The sequence below is a fragment of the Parasteatoda tepidariorum genome, chromosome 1 (assembly GCF_982258835.1).
Source record: "Parasteatoda tepidariorum strain Cologne lab strain chromosome 1, Ptep-v5.0, whole genome shotgun sequence".
Taxonomy (NCBI): domain Eukaryota; kingdom Metazoa; phylum Arthropoda; class Arachnida; order Araneae; family Theridiidae; genus Parasteatoda; species Parasteatoda tepidariorum.
The window spans coordinates 83,556,526-83,568,255 of NC_141755.1; positions in this window are offsets into that span (position 1 = coordinate 83,556,526).

An 11,730-nucleotide genomic window follows, 5' to 3' on the forward strand; every position below is an offset into this window, starting at 1 on the left:
ATTCGATCCCCAGCACAAGCTAAAAAAGCGGAGCAGTTGACACCCTTGCTGCCTGTATACATGAATATATATATATATATAAATAAGGGGCGGACACGAGGCTGGATTAACCATTAAGCATACTAAGCACGTGCGTATAGGGCACCAGAGGTGAGGGGGCACCACGAAGCACCAATGAAAAAAGAAATTCTACTAGAAATAATTTTTTACACATTTTAATTCTTACATGGTTTTAAGTAAATTTAAATTGTGTTATAATTACTTCAATCACGCGGACATGAAAAGAAAGTTCTATATTGACAGTATCCCCCATCACAAAATGAACAATGCTTTTTCCTAGCAGACCACCTACATAGTTGGCGAATAGCTGAGATCTGAATTACAAAACTAGAGCTGGGAAGAAGCCTTGTGTGTAAACAATTGTCAATCAATTTGTTACACTTAAGTGACATGTCAGTGTAACAAATTGATTTCCTACACTGACATGTCAAAGTCAAAGCATCCTTTTCATCTCTGAAACATCTTGGGGACCCCTAAATACCACCTATACTTTTGCTTTTTTTCAATGAAAAATACTATTTCTCTATTTACGGATCCGTAAGATAAGATAAGATTGAAATTTTTAAAATTTCTAGGTAGGAAGCATTTACTACACATATTGGAGGGCTGTTAAGCTATTATAAGTACCGCAAACTGAATGACTTTCTATGAACTTTTTGTTTATGCCTCTGATATTTTTTATGTTTTTTCTAATGCTATTTCTTATGTTTTTATGCTATTACATGTTTAATTAGATGTTGTTTTGTGTTCAATGTTTATTCCCCTAGTATGTTTGCGTGGGCTCCAGCGAATGATATATTATGTATCAAGTGCTGCTGCTGGAAAAAAAAAAAAAAGGAAGATATGAGTGATGAAAGTAGTTCTTTTATATTGCATATGCGTGGAAAAATTATTATTTTTTTTTGTTACTTAATTTTGTTATGAATCGTATTCGGCAACTAATGAAAAAAGCCCGATTTTAATATCTTAAAAATTTAAAAAAGAGTCGAGCAATTTTCAAAGTAGTTTTCGCACTTTTTAAAAGAAAGCTCAAAATGATAAGGGATTTTCTAATAATATTATTTTGTATTATAAGACAGAATTTAATAACAAATGATACCTTACAATAAACGTTCATACACCAAAATATGATTTAATAAGGAAAGAAAACAGGAGGAAAAAAAGATACTTTTATATGGAATGATTCCAAGCAATGCCAGGGTCATTTTTAATAAATCATATTTAATAGTTCAAAATAAAACAAGTGGAAAACTCCATAACATTTTGAGCATTCTTTTAAAAAGTACGAAAACTATTTAGAAAATTGCTTAGAATTTCTTAAATTTTAAAAACTTTCAAATCGAACATTCTACCGCAGTTGCCAAATGCGATTCACTACTAAATTAAGATTTTTTTTTAAAATTTCCCCTAGCATGTGCGGTATAAAAGAACTATTTTAATTACTCATGTCTTGCGCAGTTTCAAATAAATTTTTCTCAAATTTTAAAAATAACATTTTATAATTAATTTTAAATTACTTTTAAAATTTTGTTTCATTTCATTAAATATTTTTAAAGTTCTTGCAAAAAAGCTTTAAAACAAATTTTTTTTTCTTTTTTAAATGCTTATATTTCAATAAGTATTAAAGTTAGGTTTACGAAATTTTGTGTAATTATTACATATAATAACCAAAATGACTGTCACAAGTTACAAATCTATTGCTATATTTTTTGGCATAGGGTGCACAAAAACGTTTTCCATTTGTAATTTATTGTCTGTTTCTCAAACTTCTAAAAGCTTTAAACTTCATTGAGATATATATATATATATATATATATATAAGAAATCGCATGTTCTACACACCTGAAGTTATGAAATAATTAAGCGTTTCTATTATTATTTCGTCCACTCCTGTATATATATATATATATATATATATATATATATATATATATATATATATATATATATATATATATATATATATATATATATATATATATATATATATATATATATATATAGCAAAATAAATACAAAGAAACTCGAAGAAAATTAAGAAAAACAATAAGTTTCATTTATTGCGCATAAGCTGCAAGTAAACAGAACTCATAAGTTCAAAGTGAAGATAAAACAAAGGAAAATTACAGACATATGAAAAAAGGAATTAATGACGAGGAAAATATCGACAATAAAAGAATACACTAAAGGAAACAAGCATTGGAACAAGTAATAAAGTTGTGGAAGAGAAAAAAAAAGGGAAGTATTGGTTTAATAACGTTTGTCTTATAGCTACAAAAAGAAAAAATTAGGCATATAGTAAAATGCTGAACAGGAGGCATTTAACAGGGATGAGAGTAGTCAGAAAGTAAAAAAGAGGAAATCCAAGAATGAAAGAATATAGGTACGTATATATATATATATATATATATATATATATATATATATATATATATATATATATATATATATATATATATATATATATATATATATATATATATATATATATATATATATATATATATATATATATAAGTTCAAAATGAAGAATAAAACAAAGAAAAATTATAGACATATGAAAAAAAGGGGGTGGGAAATAATAAGTAAAAAAAAAAAAAAAAAAAAAAAACAACAAACAATATTTTATTTAAAAAAAAAAAAAAAAAAAGTGAAATGTTAATTAAAAAACCGGAAAAAAAGCCGGAAAAAAAAAGATATAATCTTTTCTTCAGCCCACACGATTATATCCGCAAAACAGAGTGCTTTCTGATATTGTATCAATAAAGCCAAAGCAAAATATATTAATACAATAGTGTGAGGAGCACTCAAAAAAATTTTTTTTATAAAATAACTACGTAAAAATAGATCATAAAAAGTAAATATAACATGTAAAAACAGATAATAAAATAAAATAAAAAGAAAAAATAAAATAAAAATAAAAAACATAAAAAGGGGGGACTATAAAGCGAGTAGCAAAATCATAACAACTTACATGGACAGTTATTTTTCAAGAATGATTTAAAAATGTTTTCGCAGAAAGATTGCCAGATTACAAAATATGAAAACAAAAGATGAAAACAAAAGCGCAAATTGAGTGTAACAAAAGGGTTCTAAAGTGTCGTTCTTACTGCACTGCTGAAGTGATTTGTTATTCTGAGTTTTGATTTGTTAGTTACCAAGGATGGGCCCGAAATGGATGTGCACAAGGTAATATTATACTGGATAATTTTAAAAATTGATCATAAATAGTTTTAGAAGATAGATGTTTATTTAAGAAAAATATAAAATAGAAAAGAGAAACATAAATTGCCTGCTTTGTAAATAATTTTAGCCGCGGATTTGCACGATATGGATTAGTACATAGAAAAATTATTTAAATTATCAAAGAAAAAATTTTAATAGATAATTTTTAACACGGATTTGCCCGAAATGGATTTGCACATGGAAAAATTAACAAAGAAAAAATTTTAGCAGATAATTTTAACCACGGATTTGCCCGAAATGGATTTGCACATGGAATTGTATAAATTAATAAAGAAATTTTTAGCAAACAATTTATCCACGGATTTGCCCGAAATGGATTTGCACATGGAAAAACTGTATAGATTAACAAGGGAAATTATTTAGTAAAGGAATTTTTAGTAAATAATTCTAACCACGGATTTGCCCGAAATGGATTTGCACATGGAAAGATTAACAAAGAAAAAATTTTAGTACATAATTATAGCCACGGATTTGCCCGAAATGGATTTGCACATGGAAAAATTACATAAATTAACAAAGAAATTATTTAGTAAATAATTTTGGCAATGAATTTTGGCCTGAAATGGATTTGCACATGGGAAAATCATAAAAATTAACAAAAAAAATGTTTAGAAAATATATCCACCAAAATATACGATTAATTCAATGATTTTATATAAAATTTTATTACATTAGTTGGGTATCCATTGTTTTTTATCAGATTTTGAAAGAGTTTATCGATTTGTATTTTGGATAAATAAATATTACTACATATTCTTTTAATTCTGTTCATTTCATTAAAAGTGGTATTTAAATAGATGCTCCTAGAAACATTAGAATTCCAAGTAACTAGTTTATTAATATTAAAATTAAAATCATTTCTTTTATCGTATAAATCAACAAAGCAGATATTTTCAACTTTCATAATACCCAAATCCAAAAAATTGAAATTAATATTATCATCATGATTACGAAGTAAGATTAATTCCTCAGGGTATATATCACTCAATAAAACAGTAAAATCTTGGAAATTAAAGATAATTAAGTCATCAATATATCTAAAAACAAATTTAATACTCAGAGTAAAATTTTTTTCATAATAATGCAAAAATAAGTTAGCTAAGAGAGATGAATAATTAGATCCCTGTGGTATTCCATTAATTTGAAGAAAGATATCCCTTCCATTGTAAAGATAATTACTAAAAAGACAAAAATTAATCAGAATTTCCCAATAATCAAAATCGCAACAAAGGATATTTTTAAAATCATGGTAATAATTCAAAAGGACATCTTTTAGTTTAGAAAGGGGAATGCTATTGAAAAGATCCTGGAAATCAAAAGTCGCAATAGAATTAATTTTATTATGTTTAATGAAATCTAAAATCGGTTGATTATTAGTGATTATCCAAGAGAAACCTTCTTTAGTAATATAGTTAATAATCTTATTTAAGTAGTTAGAGAAAATGGTGCCAGGTTTAGTTAAATAAGTATTCGACCCACATGTGATAGTTCTAAATTTTACTGGAATTTTATGAAATTTAGGACTGATAATTAAGTAAGGAAATTGTATATTGCTAATTTTAATTTTTAATCTCTTGTAAAAAGCTAAAATTTTTTTAATGGCAATATTATTATTGAAATTACTAAGTTCAAAATTTTTACTATTTTTTAATTCCGTATTTAAAAGTTCAGCATAGAATTTTTTACAGAATATAGCATAATTATTGTTAGCTTTGTCTATGGGAGTAATTACAAAATTTTTTGAAGTTGCTTAATTGATTGAACAATATTAGAAAAATTTGTTGAATTGTTATTCTTATTTAAATTATCCTTATTATTGAAAATAAAGTTTTTAAAGTAATAATAAACTTCCCATTTCCATTCTGTTAGCATACCTAAAGGTAAAGAGAATCTATTTGATATCTTTAAACAAAAACTATTGAGATCATTAAGAAAGTATTTTAGAATCTTATTGATTGATATATGGTAAATGGGTCTAAATTTTGTGCCTTTTATCATTAAATTCCTAAGTTCCAAGTTTTCTACAATATTTAAATTACCAGTGATAATATGTTTATGATGTTTATCAACAAAATCAAAATATTTATCCTCCTCACAGTGACATTCATAATCGGATATATTAATACTCCCTAAATTTTTGCTTATATCATTATAGTTAAAAATGGTTCTACCAAGTGATTTGTTATATTTAAAACTTTTAATAATGTTAAAATCTTTTAATGGAAATAAAGCTTTAAAATTTTCAAATATGTTGTGAAATTTGATCTTATCGAAAATAGGATTTTGAAAGTTAACAACGAAATATAAATTATCTAAACTTTTCTTATTATTAGGCAAAATTTTGCTCATTTTGGCTTTTATAAGATCGAAACAAAGAATTTTGAAATGTAGATTAATGAAAGAAAAGTTAATAATAAGATCGTAGAACTTATATGTTTCATAATTCTTAAGGGAGAAGACAAAATCTTTAATTGGTTTAATACTATATTGTTTATTAAAGTCTTTTTCCATATTAGAAAGAAATTTTATATTTAATTTGTCACTATTAAGAGAGTTTCTATTACTTCTTGAACCCCGTTTACCTCGATTTGTACGCTTATCTTTAATATGAAAAAGTGAATAAGTTGATGAGTTATTGTAGTTAATCTGTGTATGTTGGAAGGTATCGTTTAGCCCATACGGCAGAATTGTTTTGTATAGAAGCATGTAGTAATTTTCTTTCTGTAGTCTTAAATCTAAATCCTCTATAATATCTAAGATATTAATTTTGACTCTGTTAAATTTATGTACTCTAAAATGATTCAATTCCAGGTTATTGATAGCCTTATTACTGTTAATATCAGAACGGTGTTGATTAATTCGAATGTTAAGTGAGTTACTAGTTTGTCCAACATATTTCATATTACAGAAACCACAGGTTAACATATAAATAACATTTTTAATTTTACAAAAAGATTTGGAGCTAATGTTATAAGGAACAGTATGTTTTTTGTCAATATTAGGGCAAGTTTTGCATCTTTTATCATCACACGCTTTATAGGAAGGTAAAGTTTCGGGAATAGAATGCAATTCAAAAAATCGTTTGCTTTCGCTTTTGCTTTCAGAGTAGCAGGATGTCGATCCGAAGTTCCCCTCTGATTTAGGCTCTCCGTACCGGGTACAACATGAAGAATAATTTAAATATTGAACACATTTTTTACCAGGCGCTAAATTGTGATAATTGTTTAATTCCATAAAAATAGGCTCAAAGAGCAACATCCTAAACACACGTAACGTCCTAAAGACTGGAAATAAAAACGAAAACAGAAGGAGAATGAAAGAAAGTTAATAGTAGATAATATTAAGCGCTAAAGCTGCATTAGATATGATCACTATAATAATAAATAAATAAATACAAGAAAACACTAAGAAAGTTAAGAAAAACAATAAGTAACATTTATTGCGCTTAAGCTGCAAAGTAAACAGCACTCATTAGATAAGTTCAAAATGAAGAATAAAACAAAGAAAAATTATAGACATATGAAAAAAAGGGGGTGGGAAATAATAAGTAAAAAAAAAAAAAAAAAAACAACAAACAATATTTTATTTAAAAAAAAAAAAAAAAAGTGAAATGTTAATTAAAAAACCGGAAAAAAAGCCGAAAAAAAAAAGATATAATCTATATATATATATATATATATATATATATATATATATATACACAAAAATTTGACGAAAAAAGTGCGATTTTAGCCATGTGATTATAAATCCCGATGATTAATTTTAAAATTGTATGAATATGAAACTCTGTATCGAATTTTAAAAAATGCGAAAATACAAATCATGATGCGTAATTTTTAGATCACGTAAATACGAATCACAATGCATAATTTCTGAATCGCGTGAATACAAATCACAATGTCTAATTTTTAAAGCACGTATAATTACGAAAATCGACGTTTGATATTACAACCGCAATAGCGAATCACGACATTGGATTTTAAGCTCACGTGAATACGAATCGCTACATAGAGTTTTAAAAGCGTATAAATACAAATCGCTATATTGGATTTTTAAATCTCGTAAATAAGAATCGCAATTTACGATATTTAAATAGACTGAATAAGAATAGCAACGTTCAACTTTCAAATCCGGTCAATACGAAAATCGATGTTTGATAATAAAATCTCGATTTTAAAAATGCATAAATACAAAGCGCGATATTGGATTTTCAAATCTCGTAAATAAGAATCATAATGCACGATGTTTAAATAGCGTAAATAAGGATCGCAATGCGCAACTTTTAAATCAGGTAAATACGAAAATCGATGATTGATATTAAAATCGCGTGAATAACAATCGAGATATTTGCAGAGTCTGGACTTGGGATTTCTAAAAGGCTTGTTAGTATTGTTTTTGTTTAGACCTAATAAATAGAAATTTTCAAGATTAATTGAATGAGCAAATAAATATTTTCACCGCAAATACACGTCTATATATATATATATATATATATATATTTTCGTTTGCTTTTACGCCAGACAACAGGGTCACGACGTCTGAATTGCGAAAATACGAGCTATCCGGCGGACGAAAAAATACGGAAAATCTTATTTTCTGTGTGTAAAAGAGGAGAAAATAGCTAAAATAAGTAAAAATACGGAAGGGTTAGCAGCTAGGATATAGTTTGAATTTTCCGTTTATCTTTGAAAATCGTAAATAAATATAATTATTTTATTTCAAAGACTGAATTTTCAAAAAAAAAAAAATTCCTCATAAAATATTTTAACTTGTTCAAAAAACAATTTCCGCTGAAATTAGCGGGAAAAATGGAAAAATCTGACAAAAAGCGGAAATCCGCGAATCCGCGGAAGAATCACATCCCTGATTTAAGAAACGCTGTGATTGAATATAAAGGTGCTAAAAGAAAGGAATCCATAAAAAAAAAAAGATAAAAAAACTTTCGAGTATCTTTTTAAAAATGTTGAACATTCGAGAGAAACTAATGAAAGCAGAGCTTTTTTCCCCGAGAAATAAATCTTGGGCGTAAGTAATTCAAGCTAAGAACTACCTCTAGTCGTAGAAAGGAAGGAGTAATTTTGAGTAATAGAACAGAAGTGTTGGGGAGATAAAATGTGAACATTTCGATAATGGAGAATATGAACAGTAAAGTATTTAATTTCGACAATATGAACAGTAACGTATTTAAATTCGACAATGGAGAATATGAACAGTAACATATTTAGACTATCGAAAGCCCCACAATCTGATACTTTTATTATGTAATGATACATCGTTTTAATTACAAAAGTATTTTGGATGCCTCTTACTCTTAAGCCCTTGGGCACTGCACCGTTTGTTGCCCCAACGGTAGAAACGCTCTTGATATGAAGCACAGAAATTCAAAGTCAAAACGGGGTTGAACCACCAACACTGGCACAAGTCATTATAGGAATTACCATTAAAGACAATAAAAGCACCTGCTTATGACGCTACTCCATCCGAGTTACTGATAAATACAGGGGTGTGAGTCCAACTCAAAAATCCGGAAAATTTCTTGAGTAAAATCATTAAAGACGCATAATCTCTTTATAAATTTAAATCATTTATATTTTCAAAACATTGAAATCTAAACAAATTATATACAGCATAATTTAAATGAATAATTATTTTTATCTCTAATCACATTTATTATTCTACCAGAAAAAATATTTACAAATGAAAGATGCCAAGTATAAATTCCAGTTCTTCTTCTTGGGCACTACAGCCTAGTTCTAATATTTTAAATTAAATAGAAGAATTTTTATACACAAATGTGATCGATTTCTTAAAACGTCTGGACCTAAGATTTCGGGAAATTTACGGAGCGCAGTTAGGAAAAAATCCGGATTTTTTCCGGAGCACAATCACCTCTGAAGGAAACTATTTGAATTAATAATACAAGCAATATGGAAACAGGAAATAATATCCGAAGTACATAAAATAAGTACAACGTGTGTAACACAAAAAAAGAAAGAAGATATACAGGGGTGTTCTGACTATAGAGGAATCAGTATGCTCTGCATAAGTTATAAATAAAATATTCTCAAACATTCTATTTAACAGACTTTCTGCTATTTGGAAAAAACAGTTGGAGGTTTTCAAAATGAACTTCAAAAAGGAAGGTCCACAACAGAGCAGATATTCAACTTCCAACACATTATGGACAAGGCTTAAGAGTTTGGCATTGATACATCACCTCTTTAATTGACTTTAAAAGCTCTTACATGAGAGATTTTAAAACTCACGACAATTTATTAATGTTGATAAGCCTGACATTAAATGAAACTAGTCATGATCAAAATGTAGAATAATCTATCGAACCCTATATTAAAAAATGATGCCAGAGATGCACTAGCAAGCCTTCTCTTTAAGTAAGTAGATTTATAGGGTGCGACGAGCTCTTTGCTTTCGCTTACAGCCTAGTATTTCCATTTATGTGGTCGAGGCTTGATTGATAGCTGAAGGTGGTAGCCTTTCCTTTAATCAAGCATTTGAAAAAGTGGTAAAAGATGCCAACATCAATACCAGAGAAAAGATCTTTAATAAATCAATACAATCATTAGCTTTTGTTGATAGCATAGATATTATTGCCCTAAAATCCAGTGCAAGAAGCTCTCAGGATGCGCTTGAGAATTACTACAGCTAACTGTTTAAATGGAATATGAAAGTATAGTATATGAAATCAAAAGAAAAACGAAGGTTTCATTGTATGAGTCCTATAAGATTTATTTTAAGTTATGGTAATGAATCTTGGTCCATGTCTCGGGTCTGATGAGACCATGATTGGGTATTTCCAAAAGGAAGAATAAGAGGTATTTTTGGTTGAATTAAATAAAATAAATAATGGCACGCAGCTAAGATGATTAAATTTAGAGCCATATCCCTTTCGAGCCGACTGTCACATATATGTGCCAGCAAGAAACGCGCTCACTTCCCGGCCGACACACCCGCGTGTCAGAGAGATTTCTCGTTCACCCCGTTTCTCGTTCTCGTTAAAAAATGAAATTTCTTCCAAAAGATGGCATTGTGTGTCCATATGGTTTCAGATACATGTAGATTTGACCTTCTACTCAAGATGAAAGTACAGTCACGTGGTTTTTAGGGGAAGGAGTGGAGGGGGGGGGGAATGTTTTATTAGGGCTCTTTAAATTAGCACGTGATATTTATTTACAGTAAGTAAGTGAGTTTTTTTTTCCTCTCGCTACTTTCGACTTTCGGATTAGTTTTTAGTGGATAATTAGATCTTGTAGGCTTGAATTTTTTTTTCTTTTTACCGTTAAAATGTCGAAGCGTCGAAAAATTTTGACTGAGCTGGAAATAGAGGAAATTATGCAAAATATTTCAGATATTGATTCTGAAACAGATTCGGATAGTAGTGATAGTGACACTATAATGAAAATAAAATGTGTAAAATACACATTTAAACAAGAAATAACTTAAGTAAATAAAGTATCCATAGAAATATATATAAAGCATATGTCACTTAAATACTCTACAGAACAATATTAAACAACGCACTGATATTTCGGTAATTTCATGGAATTAGGCTTAACATCAAAAAACCCTCCGGCCCTGGGGAGACACACGCTAGAGAGACTGTCGGCCTCAGCGGTAAGCGCGCTTTCCGTCGCGAAAGGGTTAAGGCTCATAAAATGAATCTATCATAGCAAATTTCATCAAATGACAATGTATGAAATGGGCAGTTGTAGTTAATTTACGTCGCACTAGAGCTGCACAATGGGCTATTGGCGACGGTCTGGGAAACATCCCTGAGGATGATCCGAAGACATGCCATCACAATTTTGATCCTCTGCAGAGGGGATGGCACCCCCGCTTCGGTAGCCCAACGACCTGCACGCGAAGTCGAGCACTTTACGGTAGAACAGTTTAACGAGGACCAATACCGCACACCCTCGGTCCCTACGCAGACTAATCCAAGTGGTCACCCACCCGCACACTGACCACAGCCAGTGATGCTTGACTTCGGTGATCTGCTGGGAACCGTGTCTTAACGATCAGTCCACTGCGGGACGTATGAAATGGGCAGTTCATGCTGTTAGAATGGATGGAAACTACGTTACAAAAAAATATTTACTGCATGACCAGTTGGCACAGGGACAAAATGCAGGCGTATTTAAGATGGATTAACAGCCTTGAAAAAGACATCCTAGTCCTAAGGACCAAGAATTAAAAAAACACTAGCTGGAAAAGGCTACTTTGAGAAAGCCAAGGCCCATCCTGGGCTATCAAGCTAGACTGTGCGAGGAAGGAAGAATATGTATACACATATATAGAAAGTATTAAAAAAGAAAATTATGCTTTTCCATTTCCAGTCTTAAAAGTTTCTTAGTAACTCCCAGTTATTAATAAAATACAACAAGAAAAACAAACTTCAGCAAAATA